Below are 20,916 nucleotides of genomic sequence, written 5' to 3' on the forward strand. Positions count from 1 at the left end.
TAGAAAAACAATAACTAATTTTCTTTGTACACCTTCCCATTCTCTACAATTTTTATATAATATATAATGTTATATTATACATAATTTTATCATATATAATCTTTTATTGCAAACTACATTCAGTTTAAATAAAGTATGACATTTTCTTTTGTTTTGTTTATTTATGTGCAACAGATCATAATTGTATGGCTTAAAGTTTGTATTCTAATTCTATTTATTCTTATCGTTGAAAAGGTGCTGATTTTCAATCTTTTGCATAAATATAATATAATTGAATGTTTGTGTGTTCGTCTTCTATGCGTTCGCGCATTGTTCACCCTATAGAGTTGAAACTTTGCACACTTGACCTTCGAAACAACGGGAAGGCCACTGTCTAGGTGAGATTTCGATAAAACAAAGCCCTAAAGCATTATTTAATTATTCTTGGTAAAATCTCGCCATTCCATTGTCGTAGTACAGACTAACCACGAAATAATTCGGGCTATTAAATGTAGTACACTCGGCACGAGACAGAGCGTGCGTGTTGCATGCAATCGGCGAGCTATCGATATCGATATTGGACTATGCGAGCGCACTCTATACAGTAATCAACTTAAACAAATATGAATACGCTGCATATAAAGACTATACGATTGAAAACGTCATTGAAAGAAACTTTACACATCGCTAACTTCGTATTTCTGTTAATTAAATAACTGGTAATATCCTACAAATAATAGTTTTAGACTTTAAAATACATCTTTTTATACGGAAAAAAGAAGTTTATAAGCAACAACTTACACCGAAAAAAATATAAAAAATAACATTTAACTTATTACTGGCGGGAACGAAACATTTGAATATATGGACGGGAAATCGTTGTAATGGTAATTACCGTACTGTATAGGTGAGATTCTGATAAAACCAATCCTAAAGAAAATATTAATTCTTGATAAAATTTCGTCATTGCATTGATAACGCATCGTTCATCCGATCTCTATGTGGTTGTCTGTTCTGAGTTTAAGTCAAATGGTTAGCAATTGGGTAGCAAAACAAATCGTAGCTGTATAATGGCTAATATACCATACATTTGTTTAAAAGCTTGAAAAGAACTCGCTAGGAAGAATCGTAAATACGCCATCATGTAGTGAGTATTGCTAAATAAACATAATACAAACACGTCTGCAAGAAATTATGTTTGGATGTCATTAAAACCAAAATTGTTTTCTAGGCAGAATAAAAAAAAGGGATTACATGTCGTTCTCATTTCTTTACTTCAAGTAATAGAATGGCAAAGATTGTATACATCAACTCCCTTACTACTTACCAACTTGTTTAAAACTCGAAGGTCACGGATAGGGTGAGATTTCGAAAATACCAACCCTTCAAGCAAAACTAAGGTGGCGCGCTAGTAGGATCGGATGGTTACCAGTTAGTATATTATGTCAGTACTCTTTTCTATGGTCAGAATAATAATGGTGGCATGCGAGTCGAGAGAGATATATATATATATAGAAAGATAAAGAAAGATAGATTTAGAGATGAGAGATAGAAAGATAGCGAGACATAGAGTGATTGAGTGAGATAGTGATAGATAGAGATAGCGAGAGTGATAGAGAAATACAGAGTGATGGAGAGAGATATAGATATAGAGATATACAAAGATGTATAGGGCTAGAGAGATACATAGAGTGATAGAGAAATACAGAGTGATGGAGAGAGATATAGATATAGAGATATACAAAGAGGTATAGGACTAGAGAGATACATAGAGTGATATATATATATAGTTAAAGAGAATATTTATATATACATAGACGATATATATGAGAGAGATAAAGATGAAGAGTTAGAGATATAGAGAATTATACAGCTATATTTATCTAAAGATAGAAAAATATATAGAGATAAAGAGAAACGTAAAGAAACATATAGATATATAGACCGATATGGGTATACAATGAATAGAGACAGGAACAATTCGCGAATTCATTTCGCGATAGGCTAAAATACAAATCGTTATACCTCAGTGCTGCCTCTGCTATTGCGGTTCACAACTCACCTGGATGACTCTGGGCCAATGAGAAACACCCAACCAAAGCTTTATCGAATCACAGGCTGCTAAGCTGTAACGTCTCACAAGACAGCAGCCAATGAGTGGGTGGCATTTGACCTAGTGTACGTAGAACTATGGAGTTCATCCTGCAGGTCATTGAACCCGCGAATTTTTCCAGTCCCTAACAATGAAGTACAGAGATACAGAGATTGAGAGATATTGTGTGATATGGAGTGATGATAAAACGAGATAAAGTGATATTAATAGATATATATATATATATAGTTACAGAGAGATAAAGCTATATATGCTTTGTATGTGTGTACAAACTTAAAAAAATACAGAAAATAATTACAAAGATGCATTGCAACTCATGCCGGGCATACGCTAGTTAGTAATATTATGATACAGGAATTATTGTTCACGTTTTGTCCTTAAATTATCATACTACATTTAGTTTTAAAGCAGTGTTTGTTGTTATTTACAGGTACCTAGTCTCCTATTGGAGCATTATGAACAAAGCACATCTACTCTGACAAGTGACCTAGTTAGTATATCTTGGGATAATCTATTAAAAAAAAATATGTAAATATTTAAGCCACTTTGTAAATAATATTTTTAATGCTTTAAATGTACTTTCCAGGAACAGTCAAGAACACCTACTTTCACTGAACAACCGAGTACAATAGCTTCCGACGAACAACCCAGTACATCTGATTAAACGAGCAAAACAGTATCTCATCCACCAAGTAGGATGATCGTTTTGAGGCTCGATTAAACGGGCTGATACATCACTTCAACCAGCAGCCAGAAACAATAAATAGGTTTGTCTGTTACTAAACTGAAAATAAATAGCCAGTAAATATTTCAGAATACCTGTATGCCTTCTATAGTGAAGTTAGCTCTGATATCTCAAATATGTTGCCTGCAATAATTTTGTTTACTGATAAGCGCATGTTATTACACAATTTTAATGTGTTTTACCCGTTGTCCGTTGTGAATTTGCAGGCACTTATATAATATGATAAGGTAATTCAAGAGATTCACGGCCTTTCCAAAGAAAATAATACGAAATAAGGAACATCTGTGTTCTTCTAATCTTATTCGATTTCCCCCCCCCCCCAACACCAAAAAAAAAAAAATGGGTGTTGTAATTCCTAGTGGATTCTGAAATACTAAAAGTGTGGAGGGCAATAAAGTCCAGGGAGATACTGAAGTAAAAACATTATAAACGAGAAAAATATTTAAAAATAATATAATTCTAAGCGTTGTAACATTGAACTCAGAAAAACTATTCACCCACTTATCTCTAGGTTTACGGAAAAGACGGTACCCTTCATATTTACAACTCCTATGTCGCGCTGCAGGTATCCATCATGTACAATTTTCACGATTTAGCTGTGTTTTATGCGGCTGATGCACTGTATAATTATAGGATCTATAAAAAATACGTTCAAACCTTGCAAACTTATTTGTTAAAATGGTTTTGTTTATTACCGAAATGTTTTATATATAATTAGATAGTTAGCACAGACGCGACTGTGCGAATGTGGCAAGTCCTTTATGTTGTCCGTATAAACCACGGATTTTATTTTACTTGTATTAATCTTCATTGATATAAATGTTAATATCCCGTAATAACATGATACTGTCTTGTTTTAATAAATAGTTCTCGGACTTGAGAACTTATTTTTTCACGTTCTAGGCCCACTTAAATTTGATCTGTAAAAAATATTTTTTTTTGCGTGGGTTGATTTAGTTTTTTAGGCGTTGTGAATGTAAAAGTACTGGGAATGGAATTATTCTATAATAATTTAACTTTACAATTAACTTTTCTGTAATCTGCAGTGACGAAGTGTTTAGAGCACACACGCACGTGCACTGAGAATTTTACTTGAGATATAGTCCCTGCAAACTTAAATTTTCGCTACATAAAACTTTCTTTTTTATGGTGTGAAATGATGGTTAAGGCGTAAAACATGAACTTTTACGAGTGATGAAACAAAAACTGTACCATTATTTAAATTTTTGAACGAAAAAAAAATTAATGCTTCCTTGCGGTCATATGCAGCATTAGGCAGCGACTGATTCTTTTGTTTCAAACATTACACCCTTCGCCTCGCGTGTTACGTGACACCATGACGTCAGAGAGCGGGTAACCTCAAGTGGTCCATTCCGGGCTTACAGAACCCTCCACGAGGAGTGGCGTGAATACGCGTCACTGTTCTGGATGTTTCGGGCGTTGGGTGGGCCCGGGATGACGCGACACGTCACAGCCACTCTCGTCCGTTCGAGAAGGACGCTACAGGTATATAAGCGACGATGCCGGCCTCCGCGAAAGTTCCGAGGGTTCGGAGAGTTGTAAGAGTAGGGAAGGGAGTTTCCCTTCGGGGAGTGATACTGGCGATACCCGTGCGATCAGCGAGAGGTGAAGAGGGCAAGTGGCCCTTGCTGAGCGAACCGGACCTATCGGGAGGCGATACCTGCGGGTGAAGTCCTGGTGAGCCAGTCGGGTGCGACGAGCGATAGTTGGCGACTGTACTGCGGCGCGGTGGGTGAGTGTGCAAAGGAAGCGGACAGAGGCGGACAGAAGAGCGAACCACTGTCGAGCCAAGCTGCAGTGGAATGTGTTAATGTTTCAACGACCAGTGTTAGACTAACTGTTGTGGACAGAAATCTTGAGTGCATTAATTAAATTAATTGTGTACACACTAGTAAAAAATAAAATTGTACTAATTAATTAGGCTATACCTTACGAACACATTTATTTCCCACATTTCATTTGCATCAATAATTTACACGATACGGTCACTATTATCTAACAATTCTATCACGAAATCCTTGAAGAGCCTCATAATATGGAAACTATGTGTTGTTTAATATATTTTGTAATAAACATTATATTGTCTTCATTTTGATATGAAATTATTAATTGTAAGTTCACACTACATGACTTGAACATTTATTTAATTATCCTGATATGATTTCGAATGCAAATGAAAAAAAAAGATTATTATTTTTTGGAGTATTTTAAATTCATTCTTACTGCTTCTGCCTAAGTTGAGCACCTAACCTATCGCCGCATTTGCATGATTAGTTTTGAAACGACCGACAGATGGTCTCCTTGTAGTAGTGTGGTGCGCATACTCTTACTCGCACTTACGTAGCTTTAACAGTTAGCAACCCCTATTTGCGGGAACATTTACACAGGCAACCATATAGAGAAAAAAAAGCTGTAATTTGATATACGATTCATTCAAATACGTTTTGAACGTATAAATTCAAGGTTGTTACACGTGTTTAAACCTGATTGACAAGAGGTTGCGGCCAACTGAGAAGCGGCAACCCAAACCTTTTTCGTTCTTTACATACTTCTCTTTGAAAGAATGATATAATATTTATATAATAATTAAACGAAATAATTAAAAAATTTAAAAAAAATTAATAATACATACTTGCGGCCATATTTTTAGAGGCAACCCAGAATAACCTATTTTTCTATTAATAAACAATAAACATTGTAGTTGGATTAAAAAACAGATGGACGTAGTAATCTCGCGGCGGGATCTTGGACTATAAGCCAAAGTCATTGCCCTGTCGTGCCTCCCCTGTGAGCTGGAGCACGCCACGTCCAGTGACCTGGCCTGTTGCGGCCCGGCAAGGGGGCCTCAGACTCTGCACGATCATAGGAAACCTTTACTTTGCTGACTTACATATTGTACTCGTGCTTGGCGAGTTGTGCGATGCTATCCATTCCCTCTGCCGACGAGACTGCGCTATCAATACTGCTACCACTGTCAATAGCGTCTACATTCACTATTACTTTCACCATCTTAAAGTCAAATTGTACTTCTGTATCGTGAAAATTGTAGGGATATTATTTATTAAAGCATAAAGAGCACATTCAAATGATTTTTTAGCAGAGAGCGTACGGGAAAAAAAAAAATATATATAGTAACAAATTATGTAACAAACTTTTTATTTATTTTTCATCGTATACAAAAACATTAAATTGGAAACACTTAAAACAAATTTTTACCATAAAAATATTAATTTTTTGATATTATATATATATTTTTAAATTTTCATTCGAATGATATAGCGAAATCTCATTAAAACTTACCTGGAAAAAAAAACTTTTTATCTTTTTCGTACTTAATGATGAAAGTACTTTATACTGAAATGTTACTAAATTTTAAAACATTTTGTTGGGACCTGAAAATGTATACTTTAAAATGACAAATCCATTTTAGGTACTTTATAATGAGGTTTTACTGTAGTAATGACTTATGTCAAACTTTTTCCTCCGAAGGAATTTTCCTTCGGGACTGGAAAAATTAAAAATTTGTATTCTTTAAAATTTTAATGCGAGCTGATATTTAATTGTAAAAATTAATAAGTTTTTTTTGAATCCATGGAGATTGAAAAATTGCGTCCTTCATTTCTTCCCTTTTTTCACCTTCTATCCGCGCCTGCTGGTTGGTAAGCAGCATTAAAGCTAGGACAGGAAAGTAATTATAGTGTGTATGATAATCATGGTATACAGCTGTCAGTCCCTGAACTACCAGATCGTTAGCAGGCGTCCTTGAAGGCTCTCACACGCAGCAGCACCGCTGACAAGGCCGGCACACGCAGAACGAGGCACGAAACATTTTGTCTGATAGCAGTTGACCTCCATGTATGTACATGAAAATCATACCCACAGAATCAGCGCGACACAAGTCTACTAAACTGTGACGATCACACACGAGGCGACGACATGGAACAACTGCCCCAACTTCGTCGCGGGCAGACTGTCTGATGGCTGCAGTGTTCTGTGCATGAGCAAGTATAAAACATTTGTCACCAAAGGCATGCCATATTGTCCATACCCTTATTATCTCCATGGTGGTGTGTTAATAGATGACTTGTTAGGTAATATTTTTACACGCTTTATATTAGCTTCACCTGCATGTTTGTTTGTATGTTTGTAACCGACTCCTTTGGGTGCGATTTTGACCCACTTTAAAAGGCCAGATTTCATTCAAACTTTGTAGATTTGATAATGAATATGTATATATAGTGGAAAGAAGAAATGGTAGAATGATATAAAGAGCTGTTGTTAGGGAGAACAATAGTTTACTTTTACTATTTTTAATAATAATATTTCTTAGATTTCATACACTCTCCTACATTCTGTCGAAAGGCTCTCAGTGTAATAAGGTTTAAATAATAAATAGTTCTCTTTAGCTATTTATTGCTCTGTCAAATATATATATATATATATATATATATATATATATATAATATTTGAAATTGATATCTGGGCGCCACCCTTATGTACGACTTAATTTCCTAATATGTCAAGGCTAATGTAGTGTGGTACATAAGAGAAAGATTAAATATTCTCACACTTTAAATCTTTAAACAGGGCATGAGAATAAACAACAGACAAATGGAAATCATAGGGAAAACATACATATGCACTGAAAAATAACAACACGGTAACATATGGTTAACACAAATATCCTTTAATCAAATAATAATAGAATTAATTTATGGTTGGACCAGTGGTATACCATTCGTATTTTCTGAAATTACTGGAGTTATGTTGCACACATGATGGAATAAAACAAAAGTTCATATAGTTCAAATTAATTATGCCTGTTGAAATCTCGATTTATAATCAGAAATTAGCGTGAGAAAAATAATGTTTATTTGTTGTGTTCGTGATTAAAGTTAATTTTTATATACCGCGGCTGAACTCAAAAGATGATTGCGGTAAAGCATCGTGAGAAATCTGTCTCAGTTCACCTCTGGGTGTTTGAACTAAATCAAGTGTAGAAACAGGATACGTAATTGTTTTTAATAAAATGTTTGTCTCAATAGGTTCTTTAACGTGCTCAACAATAAAATGGAATGTTTATAAGTTCGTTATCAATATATCGATGCTTGTAAGTAGGAAAACAGTTCAATTAGGATAGCATCATGAGTCGGTATTTTACTCACGGTAAATCACTCCTAAATACACGTCAATTGGGACGTGCCCTAATTAAACAACATGTAATATAGGTTCATACGACGTTTTAAACATCCTAGTTGTAGGATGATCTACCCAGCTATTTAATTCCGTTGATTTTTGAGGGGATTTAAACCCGGGCTATGTAGCCATCATCGCCGTTATTCCAAGACTCTTTACCGTTAATTCAGTAGTGACGCTTATCTTAAGTAACACGGCCTCTGATTGGCCGAGACACTAAGATTGTTGACTTAATTACTACGTCAAAATCAAACACAGACAATATACAATACAGATTAATACACAAAAATGCCTTAAATTTAAAATATGATTTTTCAACAATGAAAGTTTTGTTATGCAAATTATGAATAAAAAGTTCAATTTGCCGTTTAAGTCCATTGCTCCCTAGAGGGGTCTTGCTAATTGAGCTTCGACGTCACTCAGATTACACCATAGAGAATGGTAGTTGCAGATACGTCCAAATACATAACCACAGAGCAAAACATAAAAATTTCAACAAATAATAATAATAATTAAAAATGTTATTTAAATAAAACAAAACACTTTCTGTGCGTGGGACAGTCATGTTTCAGCACAATAAGATTATTCCATTATTAAATTAGCAAAATAAGATTTTTGTCAATTTATATGATTTCACAAGAAAAGAGTTCGCACATGACCGAAATGGTTTTGTTTACAATGTGCGAACTCTTTTCTTTCAGTTTGTCTTTGGCGCGATATATACAAAGCCTACTAAATATTGTGACATTTAATTAAATGAAAAGTGATAGTGGGTTATGATTATTGTGAACAATATACTTTCTTGATGAGAATATTATCTATATTTGTAAAAATCTGAAGAAAAAAACCTAAAATAAGGGCTTTAAATGTTGTTTCTTTCGTTAAATAGAGAAACACAATTACGTCTTTGTTTCATTTTACCAATTAACTGAAACATTATTATAAAACAATATTTTCTGCAAATATTCCACTAAACATGGAAAAATTGAGGTTTGATTTTGCTGTGAAACCAACAGCAGATGGGAAATCAAACACCATATGCATAACCTCATTAGCTACACCTGATGGGCAGATTTTTCAAATTCCACTCGAACACCAACCTGCAAATCTACACCAAGCAGTTACAAATACTCCAAAAAATGCCAAGGTCAGTAAATCATTAAATAAAGGACTTAAAACACGGAAAATATGGCTAAGTTTGACAGATGATATATCAAAACATATTTGGATAGAGAGCAAAACTTACAGTTCAAGGATTTTTACCTGGAAGAAATTGAGGAAAAAAAAAGTGCTGAATCTATAGCTAGTAGATCAAATAAAAAATTAGAAAAACTGTTAGAAAAATTACTTGAAGGAAAAAAACTATACCTGAAACTCAAAATTTAGGGAAAATTGCAAAAGATTTTATGATTGAGAAATTCACGGGCAGAAACTCAAATGCTTACCAGTGGATTAAAGATTTCAACAAGGAATGTGAACGTTTCCTAATCAAAGAAGACAAAAAGAAAATAGAAATGTTAAAATGTTTCTTAGAATACTCCAGTGTAGTTTGGTACAACTGTATGCAATGGAAACTTTTAGTGGAATCGGACTGGAACAAATGGGAGAAACTTTTTAGTGATACATTTGCAAACAAAGTATGGTCACCCATCAGATATGCTGACTTAGAATAAACATCAATGACTTCCCGAATATATTGATTTTCATAGCAGGATATTGAAATTATTGAGTACTATAGTTCTTCAACACGCTATATTGGATATATATTTTAGAAGCAGCCAATATCTACTCAAATTCATTTTAATAGCAAAGTCATATAATAAACAAAAAATTGAGCCACATCTAGAGACACTTCTGAGATAAAACAATATTTATCGATTTTATTTTAACTGCAGCCAAAATCTATTCAAAACCTTCTTTAATAGTAAATTGATGTATTAACTATCAAGTTTTTTTCCATTGTTGTAAAATTTCTTGCATACATCGATAAAGAAGTATCACTTTAAATTATAAATAAACCAAACTAAATAGTAGAAAATAAATAATAGTTTAAAAAACTAAAAAAACACGCTTTGTATAGAAAACCAAACCAAAAAAGAAAATAAATTTTAATAAATTTAGAATTAAGAATAGTGTAAATTTTTTTAATAAATATAAATTTATAATAGTGTATATAAGAAAAAAAAAATTATTTTTAAAATAAAGCGTGGGGTGCATGGTGTCAATAGTTATAAATAATTCATTAACATATATGAGTAGAAGGATTATCATTTCGATAATATCTTAAAAAGCACCCCACGCTTTTTTTATAAATAAAATACATTTTTTTCTTATATACACTATTTTTAATTTATATTTACTAAATTTTTTTACAATATTCATAATTCAAATTTATTTAAATTTATTTTCTATTTTTTAGTTTGGTTTTATATATAAAGCGTGTTTTTTAGTTTTTAAAACTAATATTTATTTAATCTTTACTTTTATTTATGTAAATATAATTTTGTAAAGTATTTTAATTTATTTTTCCTCAGTTTGGATCTAGATGCAGATTGATAAGTATGTTTAGTACAGGAAATACCTATTTTATGTAATCCATCTTTAACGGAGTATCAGGACAATAATTTTATTTGAATAATATGGGAAGAAATAACGTAACGGAAATACGGTGGACCATATTTCACAGATTTTTTTTTAATATTTTTCTATGTAAAAGAGATGTACAAGTATGCTTAAAAATCGTAGATGTTTAAGAAAAATATTTTATTTTCATAATATTACACATGAAAGATTGCAGAACAAAAAATATAATGAAAGCGATAGCCTAAATCAGTTGCAAAATGTGTGTTGTAGTACGGAGTGTCGTTGAATTAGGTATTAATATAAAGGTAAAATCACAAACAACATTTCGGTAGAATATTTTTTATCTTTTTAGTTTATAGTTCGAAACTTAATCTGGAAATAAATTTTTATTTGTTTGTCTAGTAATTTACAATACCCAAAAAACATCCAGTTTTGCAACACTCAGTTTACTTTATTTCATTTGCCTGCAACATTCTTCCCTTGGCCAATCGGTCCAAGCGGAATTGTTCTCTCTCGGGCGGCGAGCTGTTTCTGACCTTGAAGGTGGGCCACAAAACAACTTGTCAAGGTTCAAGTTTAGAATGAACATTAGTGAAGAAGTTATATGAAGTTTGTGGAAATAAATTCAATTTTAATTTTATGTATTAAGATTACTCATAAAAATTTATTATTTTTGAAATAAATTAAAGTATTAATTGTTAAACACATTTTGGGTAAACTTCGGGCTTTTCGTCCACAAAGCAAAACAAACATGCGAAAGCTGCGAACGAGATATGAGGGAAAAGAAGAAAAGCAATTAATATTGACAATAAGAATCTAGCTAAAACATATTAAAAAGCTGAGATTAATAAAAATAACATAACATTTTATTTTAAATTAAAAATACAGTTAAATATTTGAAGTAATACATTTATATTTTATGTGCTTGACTTCTGTCGAAGTAAGAATTAAAAAAAAAAAATTGAAGTCAGTGTCTTCCCGAATGCGAACTTGGTTTGAAAATGTAAAGTTAAACTCACATATTAAAGAATTTGAATATTGAAATGTGTTTCTTCAAACTTTGAGGTGAGAGCTTATTTTTCCATACGGTTTTAAAAGTGTTAAATTATAAATTTCAGTTGGCATTTCGCTTTGTTGTTTACTGTAGCTATGTGTGTTCAATTTTACATGTAATGAATACAATTGTATAAGTATGCTGAGCCTGGCGATCATTGCGTACTCGGTCGAATGCCAGCTAATGGTGCGAGAGGTTGCTGGTTCGAATTCCAGCTGGGACTAGTTGTTTTGTGGTCATCAACTTAAGTTAATATGTAAACCATTATAATAAGCAATGCAGCTTATAAACCCAAGTAATACACTCAGATAACGTGGGTACTATCTTTGAAAGATTTGTGCAATGGGAGTGCACAAATAACATCATCAAGTAACGTGCATCAAGTAACGTGGGTACGTTGAAGATGGATTTATCTTCCTTTCAAACAACATGGATATAAATGATATTGTGTGTGACGTTAATTTCCTATTTGGATGGACAAAAAGAATTCTAAGACTTTATAATCATGGAAGTAGTAGCCAGAAGGGGAAACTATACAGAACTATTTGAACTAAAGGTAGAAACAAAACGTGTTTACAAAACGTGTGTGTTGAATCTGGAGACTACAATCTTTGCTAAGGCATGTCATCGAAATTAACCAGGTAGATGGGTGTCGGAAACCACATACATGTGTCTCCCCCTCCCTCCTTTTCAGTATTTTATATGTGTCATGTTCCTATACATGTTTTTCCCGCTGTTATAACAAAAACTTAGCTACATCCATGCTTACATTGGATTGATGTGACTAGTTTGCAGCCATCTATGTGTCATTAGTATCTAATCATCCAATCCAATTTTAATAAAACAGCAGGTCGCTACAATGTTATGAAAACGTGTTGACATAAATGATATTATTGATGTATGACGAATGGTAATTGTAGCTGTTATTGTGAAGACAATGTCACCTTGAACTCGGTAATCTCGAAATTATTTTTCTTGCTGAGACTAGTAAACTAGCATTTGTCAGACTCATTTTAATGACTTTAAAGCTATAATTGCAAATTAATATTAGTAAAATAAGTTGTTCTACTCAATAATCATGTGAATAAAATTATTAATCATGTAATGTTGACTATATTTAGAAATAAAAAATACTATAGCAACAAGTTCCTGCTGAAAATACATTTTTAGAATCAAGCCATGTTACCAAGTACTTTTTTTTAACGCTTATCCAAATAAACTGCAATACACAATTTTTAATAACATAATCAATTCTGTCCCCAAAAGTAGCACACATTAAACAGCCTTTAAAGTATTAATTTTTTCTCTCAAAAATAGTATTATGACAGTTCGTATTGTGTTTTATAAATCACAAAATGTTTTATACTAACATTATTATTACAGATTGTGATTATTGACATGGAGACTAAAAAGCTAATTTAACTTGGCGTAAGATACGGTTCATTTTCCATCACCAAATTCAGTGAAAAATTAATCATTTAAAACAAGAAGTATTGTGATCTCGTGGACTACAACAGCAATTATGTTTTTTGTTCAAAGAGTTTTCAAATATGAATAGTTTTGGCTGAACAAGATGCTACCTAAGCTGACGCGATTCTACTTAGAATGCATGATTATGAAATAATAGATAGCTGCATGAAAATGAAATGTAGAGAACCCAAATATATTTTAGAAGCACAAGAACCGAAAAGAATCTCAAGAAAAAAAAAAGTTAAAAAGGATTAGGACTTCATGTAAATAAGTGAGCATTAGGCCCAGCTATCAGATGTATATTCTTTATTAGAACTAATACTTTACAAAATAAATTCAAACATAATTACAGGTTACTGCTTTATCATAAAGTGATGAAATTTTAATAAACTATTACATCAAAGAAAGCCACGAATATTCCAGCCATATATTTTAGCAAATAGTTAACTTTTACTTATATTATTTTTGTTTGTACATTTAAAATATTTAATCAATAAATTACGTTTTGTTCAGAAAAGGTTTTCAATAGCGAAAATGTGTGATCTTACGTGTTATATCTTTAGTTTATCTTGAATATTTGCTTCCTGTTATAACATGTACTAGATGATTATTACAGGATAGGTTTTATAAAGTGTGCTTGATCTGTCTGTTTGCACGGCTATGGCAATTCTGGTCTCGTTTTGGGGATTTTGGCTGTGCAGGCAGTAGACATTTTAACTGATTAAAAAATTTTGCTGAATTTTCAGATAATATATATCGTGTCTTAGCAAAACTAAAACGAAATCATTTGCTGCTGCTGTCATCTGTAATCGGCCGTAAATATGTTTCAATTCAAAACCTTCTTTAAGCGCCGCGACATCAGAGCAATATTTGGTACATACGCTATGGTATACGGCATTTGTAGGAGAAATTTTGTGAATGGAACAGAAGTAATATGGAACGGAAATTTTTAACTACGTTGCTGCCAACTGTGGCAGATGGCGCGAAATTAATTTCACAATGTCAAAGGGAAACTTTGTAGTATTAACCGTTTAATGAATTTTAACATGATGGACAGTCCTTTAATAAAAAACCTTGTCAAAAATTAAGTCCAAATCCAGGGTTTAGTAATTTTTAAGTATTTTTCACTTTTATCAGAGCCTTTTCATTTTATATTTTAACATTTCACTCTCAAATAGAATGATTCTATAATGGACGTAGCTGCTCTGGCAGCGAATTCTAGTGGCGGGCGTGGAAACTACGTATGATTCGCGTCAAGAAATATAGTCTTTACTTGTGTTTATATTTACCACGCCATACATTATTTTAAAGAATTCGACAAACATTTCGTGTCCGACATCTCCCCCCCGACTTCACTCAACAGCCGTATTGTTAAAACTGGCTTCACCAACCGACAAGGGATATAGTCAAGAGTGTTTTACAATTCATCTTATTTTGTATCATTCATATATTTTGTTCACTTCTGTTGCTGTTGTGAATATAAAGTTTTTTTCTTTAAATATAACTCGAAAAGTAATGGATGTAATGAAATCTGTAATAATACTGGTAATTTGTGGGTCCATAACGAAAAAAAAAAATCTTAAAGAAAAATTAAACTAAAAATATAAAATTAATAATACGAAAAATATAACACATAAAATACATGAGTTCAACAATTCTGTAAACAAAAACAATTTACTGAAATAAATTGCGACTCTGATATAGTGTTTATATACTTTGCTTGATTTGTACGTGAGTTAAATTATCGTTTAATGTTCAAAGATTCAATTACCTTCTGTTCTGTCAGCCCGTTTGAGACTGGTGCAAACTTAAAGTATGTACGGAAAATACTTAAATAGTTTCTAAGTGTTGGATATTTACATTAAAATTTAATGATGCGTGTTTATTTAGCCCATTAAAGTATTGTGGTGGACTTGGTTGTTTTTATTGTTTGGTTTCGTTAGTGACTTAGACTCATTCAATGATAGCACAGATATTATGTCGGACACTATAAATGCTTATCTGCCCACTTAGTTGATCTTTGAGAAGATTTTTCATCAAAGCTGCCAATTTTTTTTTTATTTGATGGGGGACTGCACTCTCCGAGGCTACTAGACTCTCACTTGACGGGTCGCTGGCTGCCGCGACTGACAGCACGTGGCTCGGTTTGCTCCGCGAGAGACATTCATCACAGATTCCCTGGCAACACGTTCAGTTTTGTTGTTTGTTTATTGGTCAGTGAATATAATTGGCAGCCGAAAGTTACAAAAAATTAATATAAAATATATACAAAATAGAAAAATTAATAAGAAAACATTTAGATTAAAATGTAGTAAAAAAGTAAAATTATCATTCCACGGAATCTCTGTTGGGACAGGCGAGTTTTAAAAGTTGCGTGTAAGATCACCAGTACACACAATATAGTGAATACATATTAACGATCGGACACACCAGCTAGTGGTGTTTCCTGTTATTTGTGTTTATTATAGAAAGTTATAAAGAAATAATTAAAACAAAAGAAGTAAAGTTTACTACAATACTCATCCGTGTAAAACACTAAAAATAAATTCCCAGTTAGTGATCATGATCCAACTATTAAAGTGCAAAAGTTATGATACTGATTAATTTTCTTACTTTTTACACATAGGAAATAATATATATATTTTATCTGTTGCAAAGAAGTCACTGAAAAATCAAATCTAAATGCTTATATCGTAAAACATCCGTTGGAATGGCAATAAAGCAATACTAATGACGTAAAAAGTGAGACGTAGATCTACCGCGGTACCGGTTTCCTTAAACCTCTCGTAAAACTGCAACGTTAGGCCGACTACACTTGATGCAAGCACCAGACCTCCATGTGAACCACGTAGAAATGAAACGAAAAATATAACCTATAGCAATATATGTTAGTAAAAATGTATTATAAATCATTTTAAAAATGATTACAAATCATTTTTCCACTTTATGATAAACATGTTTCATTAGAATTATTTAAGTTATTTTTGTTGCAGTACGTTAGGACATAGTTACGAGAAGTGTCCAACCACATGCGCACCTACCATGTACTGGCGTTTCTATATCTATAACGTATCTAGATCTATATCTGTGTCTATAACGGCCTGGACAGCGTAAGTAAAAATAATCAACTTGTTCGTTCATTTCCTTTTTTGAATAGATTTATAGTTTTAGCCAACAGTATAATTTTTTTTTAAAATACAACACAGATTCAGATAATGTAGTTTTAAAACTGTTACAAAATTTTTGAAAACGGCCCATGAATTTCAAAATTACAGCCTAGAAACAAAAACTCACACTCTCTTATTAAATTAATTTGTAGAGTATAGTGTATACTTTGAAGAACTAATATTTATGTAAATGTCTAATTTAAATATACATAATTACACATACTTCTAAGTATATACGTTGAAAAGTATTCAGAAATTTGATTAACTGCAAAGATTCCACTGAATGTTTCCCCATCTGACAGCTCAGGCCGATCTCCTGTGAGCCACCATTGTCATTTTCAATAACTCCAGTGATATAACTTTAAATAAATCTTTGATGGAGCTGAAATGCGTAGCAAGCTTCACAGCACAACATGTATCCAACACTCAGGGGCGCAACAACAGGGGGGGGCAAGGGTATTTTGCCCCCCCCCCCTTTCTGAAACCTTGAAGTGGGGGCAAACGGGGCAAAAAAAGTGCTGTGTAATCAATTTTTAGATAATAAAACTGCTTAAATAGCACCATTTTCCACCTTGAAATACAAATTTTCCCGGGGGAGGACCCCCGGACCCTCCGCTTCAATAGGGGGGATCGATGATTCTTTATAAAAAGGTATATTGCACCCCCATTTGGAAATTTAGTTGATGCGCCCCTGCCAACACTATAGGCTTATTGGCAAAACTAACTATAAAAGCGGGTGTAACAATGGGTACGAATGGCATGTCATTGAGATTATATAATCCCATAGCAATTTCTATATCCATGTTTAAATTCAATAAATAATTATATTAAAAAAATTTCTTATCAAATCATATCTTCGAAGAAATATTTGTAAACAAACACACATGATAATGTTAACACCAGTTGGTTTTAACTGTTTTCTTTGAAAAAAAGTATGTCCTAATTGGCCTTTTATGTAGGAGACAATAATATATCTGTCACTATCATTACTATGGGTTAGTTTTTCGATATTTTGGATAAAGTTAAATTTAAGTCAGGTTTTCTCGCAAAACCTTTATGTGGCCTAGGTAGTTGTATTTAGTTATCTTAATAAAACCAAAGTTTGAACTAGCGCATTGCAGGTAAACGCCCTGCCTCAATCAAACATAGTGACAGTTGCATAGATAAGCAATTACAAAACACAAAACTAGCACAGCGACTTGGCTACAACAATCATAATCATAAAGGGGATTAGGCCCTGCCATCATGGATTTTTACTTCTTTTTGTTATAATTCTAATTTTGAGCTATATATAATAATTTTTGACATACCAAGGCATAAATTTTATCACCACGACCTAGAAAATGTATGGTTGCCACAATGTATATAATCTGTAAACGCCGGGAGGAAATAAATTATTTTTCACGCCGGCAACTACAACTATCGTGATTATCAACTCAGTTCACAAGAGTTGACTTTATCAAGTAACTAAAGCTAAGTTCTATGGTATGTCAAAAAAAAATAGCACGGAATATTACTGCAAACAGTATCAACATACTTTGAATTGGAAGATGGCGAGCCTAATACCCCTTACACTAATTCCTTTGTTTGTTTTGGTTGTTTTAGCCTATGTCAAATTAATGATACTGTAATTGGTAGTGATTAATTATAAGAAAAAATATAATTAACAGAAAAAATTCATAATGTCACAGGAATTACAAAATAAAATATAGAAGTAAATTTTTTCTCCATCGGATATCAGGCCGTGATGATTATATCTTAATTACGTGATGCGAAAATAATAAACAAAATAAAATAATATTAGGCAAAATCTAGTCAAACCAAGCATTTTCTTAATTATTAGTAAAGTTCTCAAATGAGCACGTAGTAGGATGTTCAGATATACTGACCAACCAAATAAATAAATAAATAAATAAATAAATAAATATATATATATATATATTGCTTTTAACAATATCATAGAATTAACCAAAAGCTAAACCTAAAGATTACTCTATTTAATACTAAAACTGGGCTTGAATAAATGCTTATCGCAAAGTACAATTGAATTACATGTAGTTCAACTGGTGTGTATAATACCTACTACGCTGTGCTTGAGAAAAGAGTATATCCAAGTTAATCCATTGATCCTTATGGCATAAGTTTGTAAACATTAATTCTGTAGTAAAACGTTCTTTACTGATTTTATATTTAGTACGTCGATAGATCCTGAAATGCAATAATGAATAATGATCGTTAGTTGAATAGAAAAATAAAATTCCACAAAATTCCTCAGGGCTTGAGATAATTTGTTTGTGTTGTAATATTTTTGTTATGTCCAGGACCTTTCGGTGTACAAAATACAGGTTCATGATAAACACCGTATTTGTTTTTGTAAATTTAACAAAAACATTCAGGAAAATTTTTAAATATTTGTAAATTCGTACATTTTCACGAAAACAACTGTATCACTACAAAACAGTGTTCGCTGTAATACTGGGTTCACATTTTTACCCGGGTATTTATACTTTGTGTTGTTCCAGTACCTTTAATAATTAAAGTTATATGTAAAACTAGCGAACCGCCCCGGCTTCGCACGGGTGCAATGCTGATACTAAATATACTACAGAATGTCTTTATACACCGGCCCCCCGGCCGGTACCACCGCAACCGCTATGTCCCTGCATTTGAAACCCTGCAATATCTTCGAAAATATTCAATTAAATTACATGCTGTAAAGGGCCATATTGATCTATATTAAATGCACAATGTATCTAAGGTACCTTATTGGATAAGGAATAATGCTGCATTGCTTAAAATCATTCGTAAATAAGCCATTATTTCTCGTAAAAAGTGAAGGATAAAAAATGGTTATTGTGGGTTATCCCTAAGAGATATACATATACCATCGCGTTCCTTTTTTTGTAGACCTTTTTACGGTGTTCAACACTGTAGTACATTATTTTGATCTATCTCGTAGGGTTCAGCCAGCTTTTGCAATGTAAGGGGGAAAAAAAGTGTTTATTTACATCACATTAGAAACCTCTAAAATTATCAGTGTTTATCTACTATAATATGCATGTATTATACATATAAACCTTCCTCTTGAATCACTCTATCTATTATTAAAAAAACCACATCATAATTCGTTGCGTAGTTTTAAAGATCTAAGCATACATAGGGACAGACAGACAGCGGGAAGCGACATTGTTTTATACTATGTAGTGATGTTTCCTGAATAGCTTCTCAGTATTAACGACGCACGTTAATAACGGTAATAAAACAAAATAAAGTAAAACTATAGAATTTTCGTTTAGCGTTTCTATTACTTAAAATTTTGTGCTTTATTGAAAATTCAATTAAAAGGTATAATTATGCGTCAATTTTCGTATTTTATCTTTTCAGTTTTATCTAGAGAAACGTTTTGAATGTATGCAAAACTAATCATAGCCACGTGTTTTACAAAGCTTCAATATCATAGCTGCAGTATTACCTGCAACTGGGTTCCCAGGGAGTCCTCGGCAAGAGCACGGCGCCGAGCAGCCAGCAGTGCGGGTGGTAGCGAGGGCAGGCAGCTGCAGGGGCTGCGGCGAGGCGACTGCCCGCCAGCTCTGGCCGCGCGGCCTTGCCCGCGGCCACCACGCGGCGAGCGGCCGTGTCCCACTTCCCCTCCCCCATCCTCCCCCCCCCCGGCGAGGCAGTCACGTCAGCCGGAGACTAATCATGACGTCTCCTCGGCGAGATCCCTCCCTCCACCCCCAGACTCACTCTCGCACGCCATTCATCTGCAACATCTTAGCCCTCGGTATCACCGCATTCCCTAGGACTCATTTCGTGGAAATGGAACGGAAGTTGATGAACGGAATTGTGTAACCAAAATGGTGGACCCACGTGTAGCAACATAAACCCGTATATTGTCACTTTCGTCAATATTAGGGGACATACCAAAATTTTTGGTCTGCCAAACTAAACTCTATGATAGTGAAATCATCCTGGGATATATTTGGTGGACTAAAATTGTCAGAGCAAAAAATAAACACAACCACGACAATTTTTCATCAAAGGTGGATGGCTTGAATTTTGGGTAGCTGTTTGCAGCACTTGCTGCCTTCCACCTACACTTCCCCAGAAGAACTCCTCCGTTTCGTAGCAGATGTAGCTTCCTTGATCATTCGTTGGCATTCTTCAGTTACCGCCGCTACTCGCTGTTCGGTGGCCTGCTAGAGTTGAGAGCAAGCTGTTGCGCCATCAGTTCCTCATGTTCTTCTAGATGTTGCTTCTGTTGGGCATGATTCTGTTCTAAAAACTGCTCTTTCCCTTCCAACTAAATACTGGTTTAATCCATCTTCTTTAATTCCTCTCGAGCAGCTAAAAATTCGTCTCGCACTTCTTCCTGTCCCTTCTTAATTTATTCTCTGTTCTTCTTTATGCCTTATGTCTCGGTATTCATGGAATTCTCCATATCTTCTTGGCGGTATTTCATTTCATTCTTAATTAATTATTTATCTCTTCTTGGCTATTATAAATTTTATTCTTCATCTCCTCTTGGCAGTTCTTCATTTGGCTTCATTTAAATTTTCATAAGATCTTGGCCACTCTTCAGTTCGGC

The 20,916-nt window shown here is 33.4% G+C and overlaps 1 protein-coding gene across 1 annotated transcript in view; it reads right to left on the reverse strand.

The window, feature by feature from the left end:
• Nucleotides 1-19,943, reverse strand: part of LOC134531195 (alpha-tocopherol transfer protein-like) — a 213,039-nt gene extending 193,096 nt beyond the window's left edge. The window contains exon 1 of the mRNA XM_063366839.1: nucleotides 19,801-19,943. The gene's annotated coding sequence lies outside the window, so the exon portion shown is untranslated. The remainder of the gene's footprint in view (nucleotides 1-19,800) is intronic.
• Between the last annotated feature and the right edge of the window lie 973 nt (nucleotides 19,944-20,916).

Source organism: Bacillus rossius, chromosome 3 (assembly GCF_032445375.1).
Source record: "Bacillus rossius redtenbacheri isolate Brsri chromosome 3, Brsri_v3, whole genome shotgun sequence".
Taxonomy (NCBI): domain Eukaryota; kingdom Metazoa; phylum Arthropoda; class Insecta; order Phasmatodea; family Bacillidae; genus Bacillus; species Bacillus rossius.